The sequence below is a fragment of the Ips typographus genome, linkage group LG12 (genome assembly GCF_016097725.1).
Source record: "Ips typographus isolate SLU linkage group LG12, UJ_Ityp_2.0, whole genome shotgun sequence".
NCBI lineage: Eukaryota > Metazoa > Arthropoda > Insecta > Coleoptera > Curculionidae > Ips > Ips typographus.
The window spans coordinates 6,435,995-6,452,372 of record NC_138433.1 but is presented as its reverse complement, the minus strand read 5'-3'; the positions used below and the strand labels follow the sequence as shown (position 1 = coordinate 6,452,372).

General features: G+C 36.3%; 1 long non-coding RNA gene across 1 annotated transcript; it reads left to right on the top strand.

Annotated features, from left to right (window-relative positions):
- Positions 1-14,593: 14,593 nt before the first annotated feature.
- LOC145736640 (uncharacterized) lies at positions 14,594-15,501 on the top strand. Its single transcript, XR_014180067.1, has 3 exons — positions 14,594-14,684; positions 14,748-14,905; positions 14,986-15,501. It is a non-coding gene; the product is annotated as an uncharacterized LOC145736640 (long non-coding RNA).
- The last annotated feature ends 877 nt before the right edge of the window (positions 15,502-16,378 follow it).

The window sequence follows — 16,378 nt, the reverse complement described above, 5'->3', positions numbered from 1 at the left end:
ACAATTTTGGACAAAATACAAATTTTTCTACACATCAGAATCCTAGTAAATGTGAAAATTCAGTCAAGTATTGATGAAGTTGCTAAACTAAACTCGACAAACAGTAAAGATAGCAATTTATTGTCAATCAAAGCTTCAATAAATAACGAGGACAATTTATTTGATGTAATTTTAGACACAGGATGTGGACGAAATTTAATTGATTTAAATCTTGTAACTAACATGTCTCTATCATCAGAGAGAATCCAATTAACTTTAGTAGGAGGTTATACTGTTAACCCAGTTGGTACTTCAAAAGTAACTCTAAAAATTTACAACATAAAGGTGGATATTGAGGCATTATGACACGCTGTTCAGCCTCTGCGACTTTTTGGGGGTGGGGGACCTGTGTGAGAAGAAGAAAGCGCGAGCTGAAAAGGGACAAATTTTCTTTCAGGGATGCCACTGAGTTTGAATTATTAACCTGAACTCAGACAGGGGGGGGGTTAAGTTTAGTACCAGAAATAATCCTAATACTTACTTGTGACTAAAAACAAAGTTAAATAAATAAATCAGCAGGTAATAAATAACAACATTAAATAAATCCTGAAATAGAATAGTATTAGACATAAAAATAAACGCTAATTTATGTCAGGCCATTTCATAAACATATTTATTACCTAAGAATCAAAAAAAAAAGTTAAACATTAGTAAAGGTAAAACCGTTTCTTAAAATACTACCCTATGGGTACCCAGGCGCTTCACATTTGTACTTAAAAGATAAAAGATAAAAGATAAAATAACGATGGTTTAAATGGTTTCAAAGAGAACCCAGAGAGACTATAAATGTAATTAAATGTCCATTTGTTTTGTTTATTGTTTTTTTTTTACGCTAAATTTGTCAAAACACTAGCGCTTTATTAAAGCTATATTTTTTAAACATAACTAAAACAGTTGAAATCCACTAACACTCCCAACAACAATAACTATCAACAACTTGGGTACCGTTTAAGTTTTTTGTTTCGGCAGCAAAAGGCAGTTGTAATAAACAGATTATCTGTTGTAAGGTGATAGGATTGGCAACTCACCCCTGTACTGCTTCACAGTTCTTAAACTTCAGTTCAAACCATTGATTGTCGACAGATGGCGTTTCTCCAGCTCTGATAACGTGCGTTGGATAAAATAAACTCAGGCGCCGCCTTCTACTGCGAATTCCAACCGGAGTGGTAAAAGCAAAATTGCTATTACAACGTAATTCCGTTGTATGTGACTTCTTGCCCAGCACCAACAAAAATATACCACTTGATGCTTCGAATACAGAAAGTTTTTTTGTATCAAACAAAGTAAGAAAGATTTAAAAAATTAACATAGACATAGAAAGAGACTGGCGTGCACACAGCGTACCTTTCTAAAACTCTTCTCTCTTCGTCACGCCGTCTCGCCCTGGGACGGCCGATCGGCTCTCCGGCCAGACACAGCGTTGCCAGTATTGCCATTACCGGTCTTTCGGCTTGCGAAAATTATTTTCTGTTTCTAATTAAACCGCATCTCAACAATTAGCAGTGAAAAACCTTTCTAAAACTCTAATTCTGGGATATAATTTTTTATCGGATTTTAATTTAATTATTGATTGCAATAAAAATACTTTCAGTATTTCACCGAAAAACAACGGTAATGAAGTGACAGTCAAGCTCTATTGACCTGATTTTGTTGTGGATTCTAAACACCAAATTCAAAAAGAATATCTATTGGGTCTAGAAATTGCTGACGTCGAAAAAAGAGGAAAACCTATAATAAAACTAAAAGTTATGAAGTGACAGTCAAGCTCTATTGACCTGATTTTGTTGTGGATTCTAAACACCAAATTCAAAAAGAATATCTATTGGGTCTAGAAATTGCTGACGTCGAAAAAAGAGGAAAACCTATAATAAAACTAAAAGTTGCGCGAAAATATATTAGAGAGATGAAGTGCAGGACGAAACGTATACGTAAACGTGACGTTTGACAGATGCGCATGCGCAGTTGAAATTTCTTCACGTTTGACTCTTAACTCGAATTTTTACGAAATTAGTCATTGTGTTGATAGCATGTTAATTTGGCGCGGTTTGACTGTCAATTCTGTCATTTTGGATTAGGCTATATCTAGTGTTGGTAACATGTAGTATGGAAGTGATGGGATTTTTAGTATTAAACACTTCTATTCCGTATTTCACACAGTCTATCTCTATTCGGTCTCTATAATCTGTAAGTTATGTTAAAAAAGCTTAATTTATTTATTGCCGGTCGAGTTTAATATTGTTAAAATGGATGAGAGTCAGAGTCTGGTCCTTGTGAGTAAAACTAGGTATAGATTCAATGATACCACGGATATGTTATTATTGCAAGAAGTTTATGGACAAAACCCATATGAAGACCCCAGTAGATGGACACTCATTCAAACAAATATGCTGCAAGTCACTGGCTGTTTGTTAAGTATCCGGACCCTCAAAGAAAGAGTCTAAAAATTACTAAAGAAGTATCTGCTAAAGGAGAGGAAAAATGAAGGACATTAGGTGGTACATAATAGTTTTTTTCTGCATAATTTGAACCCAACTTTTTAAAAGTAACTTACTGAATGAGATTGCTTTCTAAATAGGATTGTTTTAAATATGGTATCTATCAGAAACATTTTGTTTTTAGATCTGGTGTAGAAGTAGAAGTAAATGAGCTGGACGACTTACTGCAGCTGATTAAAGGACTTTTGCAAAGTGCTTCTCGAGAAAAGCTTCTGGAACTAGCATTAAAAAGGGCAGCCAAGAAGAAAAATCTTTCTATCAGAAAGAATATGAAGCAAGGAAAAGGGCTGCAACTTCCATACAAGAGCCTCCCGCTGATCTTTGTAAGTTGGGTACATACCTATGACAAATATCATACAAAAATAGGATGACGCAACAATGCGATAGACAGGTACATCGTTTTGAATGTGACAAATAAAGAAGAAAACGTCACATTCAAAGCAATGTACTTGCCTATTGCATTTTTACCTCATCTTTTCACGTATGTATATGGCAATGCAATTTTATTGCTTTGATTTTCAATAAAGAAAAGCTAGCAGTTATTGTGAACTTGTTTGTGGAAAATGCTTATTCCTATTTTAGATGATGTCAATCTGAGAGATGATACCAATAATTTGGTTTTGCCCCAGGAAATTGTCATTAAAGATACAGTTGAAAACAATGGACGTGAAAATGATGAAATACTATTTAACCATAGTGGTAAATCGGCAAAGGTATTACAAAAATCAAAGGCAAAGAAAGAATTAAAAATAGCATGTAAGTACTGTTTTACAACATCTATGTGTGCAACTTATTTTTTACTTTCTCTTTACAGCACCAAGTCGTAAAAGATGTTTGAATGTAAAACAAGAAATGGAAGCCTATGAAATAAAGAAACGCTGGGAACTGGAACAACGAAAACAAGAAATAGCTGAAGAACACCTCAAAATCTACTTAGGTGAGTTCAACAATCAACAAGAGTTGATTAAATTTATTTTTGCTTCAAAGTCATGCCAGCAATGACTGAGTGTTAGGCAGTATCCTAGTCTTGAAATACTTAGCTTACAAATGTGATGTTGTATAAGTTTATTTATATTTTAAATTTAACAGTCCTGTTTGTTAGTTCCTACTATCTCAATTTTGTGATACATTTACATTTAAGTATGAGGAAAAATAAAATATGTATTACAAATAAATTTTATGATTTTATTGCATTAGTTACGAATACCAAAGGTATAAGGTAATACCTAAGGTGTAAACAACAAAGTATGTAACAGGGTGGTCCACCACGAACCGCCGTGCTCGATTATGGAAAAACTTTAAGGACCACAATTATGAAAATTTGGTCGTAAACGAAAATCCATGACAAGTTTCCCATTTTAAAATATTTTTAAAATGGAAAACTTATAAACTATACAGTGTGTCTCTTTGAAAATAAGGGAGTCACAGAAGAACACCTCGTCTACTTCCGGTATAACTGGAAGTGACACCAGTTTGAGAATATTTTAGATTAACTGTCTCTGATTCTGTTTGGTATACTACCAAATTAGAATTGTGGTCCTTTTCCATAACAGATCGCGGAGGTTTGTGGTGGACCACCTTGTACTTATGAACTATGACAAAAATTACACAAAAACAGGATGACGCAATAATGCAATAGACTGGTTCATCGTTTTGAATGTGACGTTTGCTTCTTTATTTGTCAGATTCAAAATTATGTACCTGTCTATTGCATTGTTGCATGATCCTGTAGTATGTAATAAACCGAAGGTTATTATTTAGTTGCTTGCAAAGATCGCGACATTAGTGGAAAATAAAGCAGATTAATTAGTTCTATTTGACGCCATGTGCCGGTGTGACTGACTTGTTTTATTACACTCACCTCGTCGCATCGCCGCGAATGTGTCCATAAAGAAACTGCTGATTGATAAAGAAAAAGAGGACCAGAACGAAAAACAACACTCTTGGCTACGCAATATCCGGAAATGGTGTCGCATCGGTGAAGCCGCCACGATATTCAGAAGAGCCGAGGAAGGAACACTTTACATTGTCCAGTGAACACAACGTCAACGCTTGTGTTACTAGAAGAAGAAGGATGCATGGGCTTTGATGACACTTTGTGATTTTTTTCAACTGTGACAGTTTTTTTTGTTAAGCTTTACAATGTGTACCAACCTGTACTATTGACATTGATGAGGTGCTTAGATGGAAGTGTGCATGGCCGCTCTTTCAGTTACACTCTGCATTGAGTCTTTGGAGGAATCACTGGGTGTTTACTAAGAAAAATTAATAAAACCATATTACGATTGTCCGTGGCAGTAATATTGTCGCAGATTCCAACATTTACATTCACATACCGATCGTACTATACACTGAATAATCGTTTATGTTAGCAAGTCTGGTATGAATCAGGGTCAATTCAGCAAGGCTGGCCATCTAAAATCACTGGTCTCCGGGTTGGTCGGCGAGCAACATTCCCTAACTTGAAGTGGTGGGTCGGCTCGCTACCCTCTCAGGATCCCAGGCTGAAAAGAGAAGGGTTCTCTCGCAACTTGAAGTGACCGTTAGAACCCTAAACCCTGTCAGTTGTTTACTTGGTCCTTTGGTCATATTGTACAAGAACACCTTGCGTGCCCCTTTACGATGTAGCTGAAGGGCTAAAACCGAACTCACCCTTCCCGAACTTCCATGCGCTCAACGGTAATTACGACCGCGTTGGCCCTTCTATTCTGGGGGTAAGAATAACCTCTCTTAAGTGTTTGGTATATTTGTATAATAAACGAGGCTTGCCTGTGACCTAAGTTGTTTCTTTACCATCCCTCACTACGCACCCCTAAACGTGACAATATTAGCAGTAATGGAAGTATCAGGTGCAATTAAATGTCACGTATGGAGAGATATACGTCCGTCCTTGAGACTGCCAAGTAATAGCTTCCCAGATACGAACTACTAATACAGCTTACGAACAGCGGTATAGTGAAGGGGTAAAGAAAAAAATTGTCCGCTGGCTGTCGAGCTGCTACACCGCCCTAGTCTACATAAAGTGGTGGAAATGGTCAGAAACAAGGTTGGTATAATGAGGTAAAAGGCATGAACCTTTTTATTGCACTGGGAAAGAGGATCATGTAACTGAAAATGCAAAGTGGGGGGAAAAGTGGACTGGGGAGAAATAAAAATGAGGAAAAGGAAAGATAAGCCAAAGAAAAGCAAGAGGGGTTGATGAATGAATGGCAGAATTAGTAGGATAAATCTGGTAAGGGGAGGGAGGTGTATCAGATGTGCAGAGAAGTAGATCGGGATAGGTTGCCGGTGTCAGCTACTGACCACTGACTGGGCATGCCAACTTGTCAGATTTAGCATCAGAGAGAGTAGGCGGTGTGTATGCGGAGTGAAAGAAGAAAGAACGGAGGATGTAAAATATATGTATGATGGCAGGGAGAAGAGAGTGTGGAGTAGACTGAAACGGTTTGTAATTAAAACGAGGAGGCAAAGCTAATATGGGGAACGTAAACGTCGTAAACAGATGGGGCAAAATGTGGCACACGAGGATTGATATAACGTTTACCGGTCAGTGAGGGTTGCCTCATAATTTAAGTAAGAAAAAAATAGAATGTTAGATTAGACTAAGTTACCGTGTAACATTTAAGGTAATTGTATTAGTCGAAATAAAGGAAACCGTTCTTTTTTTCCAGTGGTTTAGAGAGTGGAGGTTGTTTTGTTTTCGATGTAAGCGGTTTTGCTGGACAACAAGGTATAGGATAGAGTGTAAGCCCCACACAGGGGTCAGGCAACTGCCATTTCAGGTATGTCCGTGGCACTAATATTAGCAGTAATGGAAGCATTAAAGCGAAAAAAAATAATTTAAAAAAAAGGAAATTTTTTTATTAAAAATGTTCTAAAAGAAAATGACTATCCTGAAACATTTATTAATAAATGTTTTGACATGTTTTGTCCAAACTTGGTTAAATATTGTAGAGGAGGTGATAACACTTGGTCATATCAAAAGAAACTGATATTTCTTGTAATTTTGTTTTCATTATAAAACCCACCTTTCACTACAACAATAGATAACCTTTTCTATTGGAATGACAAAAGTCAAAATTTATGTGTATTGGCCAAAAAATGCCTTCTTCCAATTTTGGGTCTTACAAGCTAATTTTTGGGGTTCGAGGGGAAAGCGCTATACCCTAAATGACACAACCACCAATCTCGGATCAGACATTTATTCAGGCTTCAAAAACATAGTTAAATACTCCTCTAGGTACGGTTCGGTTCCAAAGGCTTAGGTCTAGTTAGCAATTCTGGCTTTAACGTACCTTCTGGACATGTTGAGTTGAAGTGGCAGGCTTTAGGTCAAGCGGCTACGTGGTTTCTTTAAGAGAATTTTGAAGGGTTTTCCAAACACTTTAGTTTCACAGATCGTGCACCCTTAAGAATTTTGGTGGAACTTATTTTGCACTACTGAACATAACTAGAACTTGACCCAATTGGGTCTTTTTTGGACTTAAACCGAATTTTCACACTTGTCTTCGGCTTAACGACGTTTCAGTCCTGACTGCCCGATTCTGACTGACTGTTTGGCAAAATGGTGGACATATTTATACTATGAAATTCACGTCATTCTGGGAGCAGGAATGCGTCAGGTCAAAAGGTGGAATTTCAAAAACATGTCGCTGGATGCAATAAGTTAATAACAATTTTTGCGGACCATGTACCGGCAAACACAAAGAATTTTTTACTGCAGGCAATAAATCATTTTTGCTTGTGGTCAAAAAGGTGAGAATTTGTGGCGACAGTATGACTTAGAAAAATTCCTTTCCTTAGAACTACCAATAAAAATATATCCCCGCTTCTGGATTAACGACGCTGGCCAATTAAATCCCTTAGAGGTTTGGCATAGGATTTGAAGTCAGATTTTTCTTTCAAACTAGTCTTTCATTTAAGCGTTGTATCTAGTAGTGTTCAATGTGCCTCAAACTAATTCCGTAAGTACGAACTTAATTTTGATTTAAATTTTGACTTTGTAAAATAAACAAAAAGAAAATTGCTAATATTTTCCAGGGGCATCACATATGTCAATTTTCATTGACAAAACCCTTCTCGGAGTTCCAAATTGAACATTATCAGGTTTAATATTTATTAAGTTGTTGTTTTCTGTGTTCTGCCGTTGTGTTTTTTTTTTAGATTCTCTGAAGACGGTGGTAGATTTTCCACCGAAACGTCAGCGTTTTTAGGTATCAAGATCGAGCCTAAGTCAGTGGTCTTCTGTTGGGACGACTAGGTTAATGTTATTTTCAACTTAGTTGAAAATAGTGCGAAATTCCATTTTCCCAACAAAACTTTTTTGTGTGAGACAGAAGACCCACTAAACAAAGAAAAAATGAGTAACTCGTCTCAACAAACATATAGAACATATCTCCAACGTATGGAGAGATATACTTCTTTGTGACTGCCAAGTAATAGCTCCCTAGATACGAAGTACTAGTGTAACTTGTGATAATATGCTCTCGTTTACTCGGGTGGTTAACTTGTCAAGGAAGTGGCGCCTAATCATCCCCCTCTTTCTGAAATAGCACCGGGATACTGCAAGATAAGAGTGTTCTCGGGTCCTAGCCGAAGGAAAATGGTGAGTTGTTATTTTATGGAGTTGTCAAGACGAGAATCCGGCTTGAAGCATCAATACGTTCATTTTTTGATCCAGTAGATCCAAGGATTTTTTATTTAAACTGAAATCTCACAATAAAAATTTCGTGTCAAAGCCGGATTGTTTCTTTTAAAACAAATAGTACTAAGATGAATCCTTTGTTAGTTATTTACACAACATTTTCAATTTTTAAGGTTAACTTATATTTGCACGTGGCAGTTTGGGTTTCTTATCGCAAATGAATTTAACCAGTTTTGTGGTAAGGGAAATAGTATAGTAGTATGCGTGTAACTGGGTTTACTAACCTCCAAGAAGTATATAAAGTAGCACTTTAGCATTTTAAGTGATTCTGTAACAAATCACTTCTATAACTACAGATTATTAAACGAAATTTATAGATTGACACAAGATGGGAAACTATATCAATTAATCCATTCAGAATGAACAACTAATTTTTGGTATTTGAACAAGGTTTGTGTTATAAAGTCAATCTATAAATCCACGTTTACAGCAATAAATATTTAATAGTAAGTATAATAATAAGTGAAAATATACAAGTACGTTCATTTGTACAGTGTATAAGAAAAATAGGAACAACTATTAAACTTCTAGAAATTGGCCTTTGGTAGTTGTTCCAACAGCCGAACTACTTATAATTAAAGCTGACTTATTGTTTGAGTAAAGCTAAAAAAAAAACAAAACTAAACATGCGTTTGTTAAAAAAAACTATCCAATGCCCTATATGTTTCGAAGGCAGATGCAGCTCATCTTCAGGGGCTAGAAGAACAATTGTTAAGTTTAAAGAAGATTTCTTAAATATTTAGTCTATAAAGAAGATAGTACTTATCTTCAGCGAGGAATTAACAACAGTATACTACAAGCCAGATTTCATTTGGATTCACTAAAAAAACGTAGAAATATGAACTCTTGTATGTTTTTGTATAACTTAATAAACGGAAATATCGTATGCACACTTTTGTTAAAGGAACTTAACTTTCATATTCCGAAACATGTTACCCGGTTAAGCAGCTATTTTTATCTACCAGCCCCAAGCTCAAATATACTTTTTTTGTCACCTGTATACAAAATGTGTTCGACCTACAATAAGATATCGAAAGAATGTGATTTTAGCGTTCCTCAAAAATCTTTTAGACAATTGCTGTCAAGTGCACTAGTTTAGTTAGTATGTAAGTTAGGTTTAGGCGACTCTATTAGTTACATATTGTTACGGTTTTCCAGTGGGTTTACACAAAGTCAATTTAACTCGACAAGAAATAAATTTATTTACACTTCAAAATACCTCAAAACACTCCGTACAATAATTATTTCAGATACCAAAAAAAAAACACTACTACAATTCCACAATTATTATTCTACTATTTAAACTTCACCGCGTTCCCAAATCCACCACTGCTCCATCGTAACAATATGTTGGGTCCTGTATTTAAATAAATAAATAAATCCCCCGCTAAGCATTCGCCCTCCTCGCCCCCTGTTTGTTTTAGTACAATAAAGCGAGTTACCTATGGACCGAGTATTCTTTCCCCTGAGCTACCCCTAACGTGACATGGTGGAGGCGTCCCCGTCTGCTAATCCTAAGGATGTGTTTGCGAGAGAAATTAAGTCACAGAGAAAAAGGAAATGAATGAAGACGGTACATTCCGAGATCCACAAAATCTGACAGCCCGTTTCAAAAAAGGTACAGACGCTTAAGTGTAGAAGACGAATACGCTAAGACAAAGGCCAGAAGGAAATCAGAATTACGTCGAAAGATACCTAAAAAAAAAGGTGATTTGATTACACATCAAATAGAAGAGACATAGCGAAAACGAAATAAAGAATCAACAGAGTTTTGAAGGGCTAGCCTGCAGGTCCACAGTTGCTTGAACTGAGTAGGGCAATGTCAAGAAGGACCTCTACAACGCTATAAAACGGCAACCATAGAGAGAAATTTTTAGTGCATAGCAGCACATAATTTTTGTATTATATTTGGTAAGGTAAAAAGCAAATTTTCATAGTTAGGTTTTATCAAATCAGTGTATAGTTAGCGCAATTATTTACGTAATCTCGATTTCTAGGTCAGTGACGTTATTACCGACCCAGTTACTCTGCTGTGTTAGCGAAATTGCGCAAGTATGATGAGTTTTTTGTTAACAGGGTCATGTCCGAACACATGTTATGTTTATTTGTTATTGGAATTTTGCTTGGTTACGGTATACCGAAATTGTTGATTTTAGGGACCGCCTGATAACCTTGTTGCATCTATCCAACAAATGGCACACCTATTTAAAGATGCGAAAACAAGAGCAGCAATCAAGTCTTGGAGAAACGAGCGTCTTCCGATGGATCGCTCCGCAACGGTTCTATACCCGTGTGTACCCAGAGTCCCTGAAATGACAGGATGAAAAGGTTCTCCAGATAGGCTTAGAAATAAAGAAGTATGGTAGTCCAAAGGAACGTGTGCTAAAGAGAGTATGCAAATGACCAAAGATGTCGCAGCTAAGCGATGGATTTCAGCTTAGACAATGCATTGCCGAGAGAAAGTACTAGAAGATGCTGCCCTGCGATGCAGGGGACAATTTACGTAAATTTCGCTTAAATAAGAAAGCAAGAAGATGGTATTACATTGCGTTAGACTGAAAATAATGGCAACATACACTGGTTGAAATACCACGTTTTTACTACAAGTCATCGTTCAACCTATTTTTAAAGAAGTAGAGGCAGAACTTTAGAATAAAAAAAAACAGAAAAAATCGCTCTTAAAACATCTTAAAAGATTTCTAAGACTATTCTTGTAAAAATCATCTGTTTAGTTTAATATCAATTGCTTATTTGCTGGGAATTTAAAGATCAGGTGATCCTGTTTGGTATGGTGATGATTATGGAGTACTTTACATTGCTTATATCAATGTTAAAATAGAACTTGTTTTTTCAACTTTGATATAAAGTATCACTACTTCAAACATGTATGCACCAAACACAGTATGCACATTGTCAGCTGTATGGTACCAGTACTTTACTTTCTCTATAGCGGTCACAAGAATATTGACAGCGACAGTTTTTTGTCTGTGAAACGACAATTTCTTCGGAGTCAGTTGGATGCTGTACCTCTCTTTTCTCTATGAATGTTCTGACTCTAGATTTATACAACTACTCCGTGTGTTTCTACATCTACTTTTCATACAAAGCAATTTTTGATCCTTTTTGCGGTTGCGGTAAATATTATGTGAATTGGTTAAGAATTCCTTTGTCAGTTAGTTTTTCTGGCCGCGGTGTTGAAACAAAATTCTAAATTTTTTTACTTCAAAGTTTGATATGAATGGCACAGACGTTAATAAGACCAGTGTTAGAAAAATGTAGTGTGATGCAACAATAATATGTGCATGTGTTAAAGCCGCTGCTTGGTATAACATTGCGTTAAATTGTAAATTTTATATTGCATCGAGAGTTGCAATGATTACAGTACCAGAACAATGGATTAAGAATATCCACAAATCTTCCTTGTTATGCCCATAGTCTTAATTTGGAGAATTAAGGAAACTATGTATGAGTTAGTCAAAACTTTCATGAAATGAAAGAGCAAAACGTTTGCTTAAAATGAAAATGCTACATATAAGTAGTACAAATTTTCACAGGATGTGTATATTATACTAGATGGAACAGTATTTTCTATGTGATAGAAAGGATCCTGCAAGTTAACGATTCAATTGCTGCACCTCAACCTCTCTCAGTTAATGCTTTCAATTACCTGAATTTCATTGATGTTATCTCGAGTTTTTTTTATATTGACTTTTTATTCTTTCTAATTTATTATTAAATATCTTGTAGTAAACTTGTGTTGTTTATGTGGTCTAAGTATAAGAACGGTTTATTAAACGGTTTTGGTTATAAGAACATTCATGTCAATGCGTCATGTGTCACTTGAAAGAGAGATTTAGCAGGATGTGATGTTACTTTATGTATTTTCGAGAACCACTCATGTGTTTTTTTAATTTTAATAAACTTCCAATTAATTTATGGCCATCTTTATTTGAACAAACGCCCAAACTACAATCTGGGTAACCCAAAAAGGTGTCTTCTTGGCTATTAAAATTCTTACATTTAAAAACTCCAAGTGGTTATATAGACAACCTGCTGCCATCTAACTTATCAAATTTTAAAATTGCGCCCTTTCGACCCAACATCCTCTTGACTTGATTAGATTACATCAACAGAAGAAAAATACCTGCTTAGTGCACTGGTGCAACGAACAACCAAGTAAAAGTGACCCCGATCAGGAGGAAGACGTGGAATGTAAAAAAATTGAGAGAAATATTTTGTATCCCCTTGATCTGGTAAGGCAGGACGAGGTCCGATGTAGACCGTGCAGGTCCATCGTGGTCGTAACATTATGTCACATACGCGTACCAAATTGTGCGACTTCTTCTTCTTCTTGTGCCCTGTGCTTAGCCGCACGGTGGAGTTTGTCTGCACTCTTCATACAATGTGCAGAGTGCCGTTCTCGGCTCTTCGAAATATGGAGTCTGCGTCGCTGATGTTACACCAGTTTCGTATGTTTCTTAGCCAGGAGTGTTGCTTTCTTTCTGGGCCTTGACACCCCTCTATTTCTCATTGTAGAATTAGTGTAGGAATTTTATATTTGCCTCCTCTAAGAATAAAGCGGAGGTAGGAAACTTTTCTTTCTTTCTTTAACGATGTTAAGTATTTCTCGTTCGTAGCCTGAAGTTCTTAAAATTCTTCATTTGTGGCATGTGCGGTCCACGGCACGCGCAAGAATCTCCGGATGGTCCACATTTCAAACGCCTCGATGCGGTTCAGGGTTCCAGCTTTGAGAGACCCTTACTGGGCCGTATAGTAAGATAGGCCATATGTAACACTTTACTACTCGTAGTTTAAGTTTTTAAGTTTCAAAAATGTTGTTTTTGCATACTATAGTTCGTTCTAAGTTTAAGAGCGACTACAACCGGACAAAATTAGAAAAACACCGAACAGGTGGAGGTTGGTAAGGAATATATAAATTCATAAAACTTGCTGTAAAATGCCAGTCAGTTGGAAAATAAACCGTAAGTTTGATAGATATGAATGGCTGATTGCTGGTCTTTGTTCACTCCTAATGTCAACTTCTGCACAGTTACTCAGTTCGCCATGCGTAGATTGACATTAAAAGGAATGACACTTTTCCTAAAACACATTACCCACATTAAATAAAAACTCTTCGGCTAAATACTGTTGAGCTGACAAAAGAATAAATTACATAATAAATGCTGCATATAGCAAAACAGTAACAAGTAACAAGTACCGTAAAAGAAAAGCAAAATAGCTAATAAAACTACACACAACTCACCTTTCCATTTTTAGTTTATTAATAAAATAAATAATTCTATGCTAGGAAATACATTTATTTATTTTTTATCAGATGCATTGAACCTTTTTCAAGTACTCTTAAGATCTTCTAGCATTCAAAGTTTTTTAGCAATGAATATTTTTGTCTCACACAGACAGTTTGAAGTTGCTGCTATGGCTAATGGGTGGACTGAACATCAAAAAGCCACCGAGTTGGTACTTGCGCTGCAAGGTAAAGCTCTCGAAATACTTCAGAACATCCCGGAGAGTAAACAAGGAGACTACTACTCCCTTACAAATGCGCTGAAGCTAAGGTATGGGACCAAACCCTTGACGCCGGTATACCAAAGCCAAGTGAAAAGTAGATTGCAAGGACCATCAGAAACCCTACAAGAATTTGGGACTGAAGTTGGACGGTTAACTCGGCTGGCATATCCACAAGCACCCGAAGAGTGTCTGAACCAGATTGCTGTGTAAACCTTCATTGATGGTGTCAGAGGCGCAGATGTACAACTGGCGCTTCGTCTTGGCCGTTTTAACAACTTGACGGATGCCTTAGTTTACAGTCTCGAGTTCAAAGTTGCCTCTCAAAGAACCTCTCCCATAAAAAGGATAGTGTGCAAGACGCCAAATTACCGGATTTAGAAGAAGATCAGTACCAAACGGGAGATGTAGCTCTTTGTAATTGTAACGAAGTTAGATGAACTTTCTCATCGTCTTAACCAGAACATCAGAACAGATCACCGGTACTCATCTGCTAAAAGAAACATTACGTGTTATCATTGTGGACGTTGTTACGTACGAAATAGAGTTTTCGTCCGTAACTCGTTTAGTTTGTATTTTTAATGTCCGTGGGCCTAGTTACACTAGTAGACCGATTCCGATCGCTTAATAGCTCCATTTGCACTTTGTGCACATTTTGTGGTTAATGTGGGTGCGTGACCTGATGAGTTATCAGGTACCGTAGTCACGTGATTAGTTTCGATTTTTGTCGGAGAAGCGTCGGTTTGTGGTCGTGTTTCTTTGTGTCAGGTGCCATGTGGCCTATTTAATCACCCCACTTTGTGATATCAGTCCTTTTACCACTAGAGCACCCGAACTGCCGACATCTGACCTAGGTTCTGAGCGTTGTGGCACGTGTGTGACTTGTTTTTTTTTTTAATCCTCATCTGGCCGAATCACAGGTAAATTGGTTTTATTGTTGGTTCTTTTAAATTATTTTGTATCGGCCCAATTTTCCAACACAGTACTGTGTTCGGCCCGACCAGAGATCTAAGGGCTTTCCGACCAGAGATCTAAGGACTTTCCGACCAGAGATCTAAGGGTTTTTCCTACCGAAGATCTAAATCTTCCGGGCCAACCCACGTGTTGGAAAAGCCAATCAGTAGCCACAGAGTTTTAAAAGGTCGGAGCCTCAGTCAGAGTTGAGCCACCAGGTCAATTCCTTACTTTATTTAGTTTTATTTAATTTTTCTTTTTTTTTAGTGAGGTTACATCATAACGAAAAACGAGTTCCATCAGTATAGAGAACCTTGGAACCAATATATAATACGTCTGAACTCTTCGCTACATAAATGGCGGCATGCACATACAGTGGTTACCACACGTGGTAAGTCTTTTATTTAAAACGTGCCTTGTAATATACGTTTCCAGTTCTTCAGCAAACCCGTTAATGAAAGATTACTAAACAAAAAATATTAAAAAAAAAATAAAAAATTTGTTTGTAAATGTTACAGCACTTCTTGTGGTGCCGGAAGTAAGTACTAACTTGCTTATTTAAATAAAACATTCCGTTTATTGTTACACTTTTAAATACTCCTGACGATTCTAAGTATGTTTCAGGTATCATAACCTATATCTATATTCAATTATTTTCTATATATTGACGCATAAAAATTGAAATTTTTACAGCCTGGAGTGCCATAGGTCTTAAAGTGGTTGTGAGATAGAGAAAAATGATTTGTAATACTTCAACCTAATAAAAATTAGACGTTTTGGTGACATTGCGAGATAATCTCACTAAATTCCGCTCCATTTTTTAAACTAACCTGTTAATTTTCCATAGCATGATTTCCTTACCAATTTTCCTCGTTTACGTCGTCATCGAATCATTATATTACCACGGTACAATTATCTTATTGTACCGTGGTAATAGGTAGGGTGGCCCAAATTAATTATCGGATAATTCAAGGTTAGAAAGTACAGAAAAAATAGACTCCAAAGTGTCATAAAAATTGTTGGCACGTCTGATATTCCATAATTTCTCCTTGAGAATGCTTGTCTGGATATTTCTTTTCATTTTGCATTTTGCATTGACAAGTCCATATTATTATTTAAAAATTTAAAGAATTTGTAAATAATCATTTTAAAATAGTAGCACTTTAAAATACAAGCATCCCAAATACGAGAATTTTGATTAGTTAATTAAAATGGCAAAACTATTTTTTGGGGCACATATTGAGCCACACTTCTCAACCATAGTTTACATGACACTTTTTCAATTTTTATGTCAAGTTTCTGTATAAACCAGACATAAATACTGCTCGCTCTTTTAAATTAACCAGATAATTTTTTATTCTAGCATGTTCTCCATAATTACACTAGTCCTTCAGGACGAGTGAAATTTGCAAAGATGCAACTCAACCACCAAAAAAATTATTGGTAATTGAAATCTCTCGTGGTACCCCTGATAATTTCAGATTAATAAAAAAAAGTTAAATTTTAAACCGTCAAGGCCCTGTATATCCCAGTCTATCAACATTCGGATTAGGCGTGTTAGCGTGAATGGCCATCATTTCACTTTTTACTCTTTAAGTCACTGTATTGCAGAAAAAATAGTTTTTCAGTTTAAAACAAAAAATATTTCGTATGCAATTCT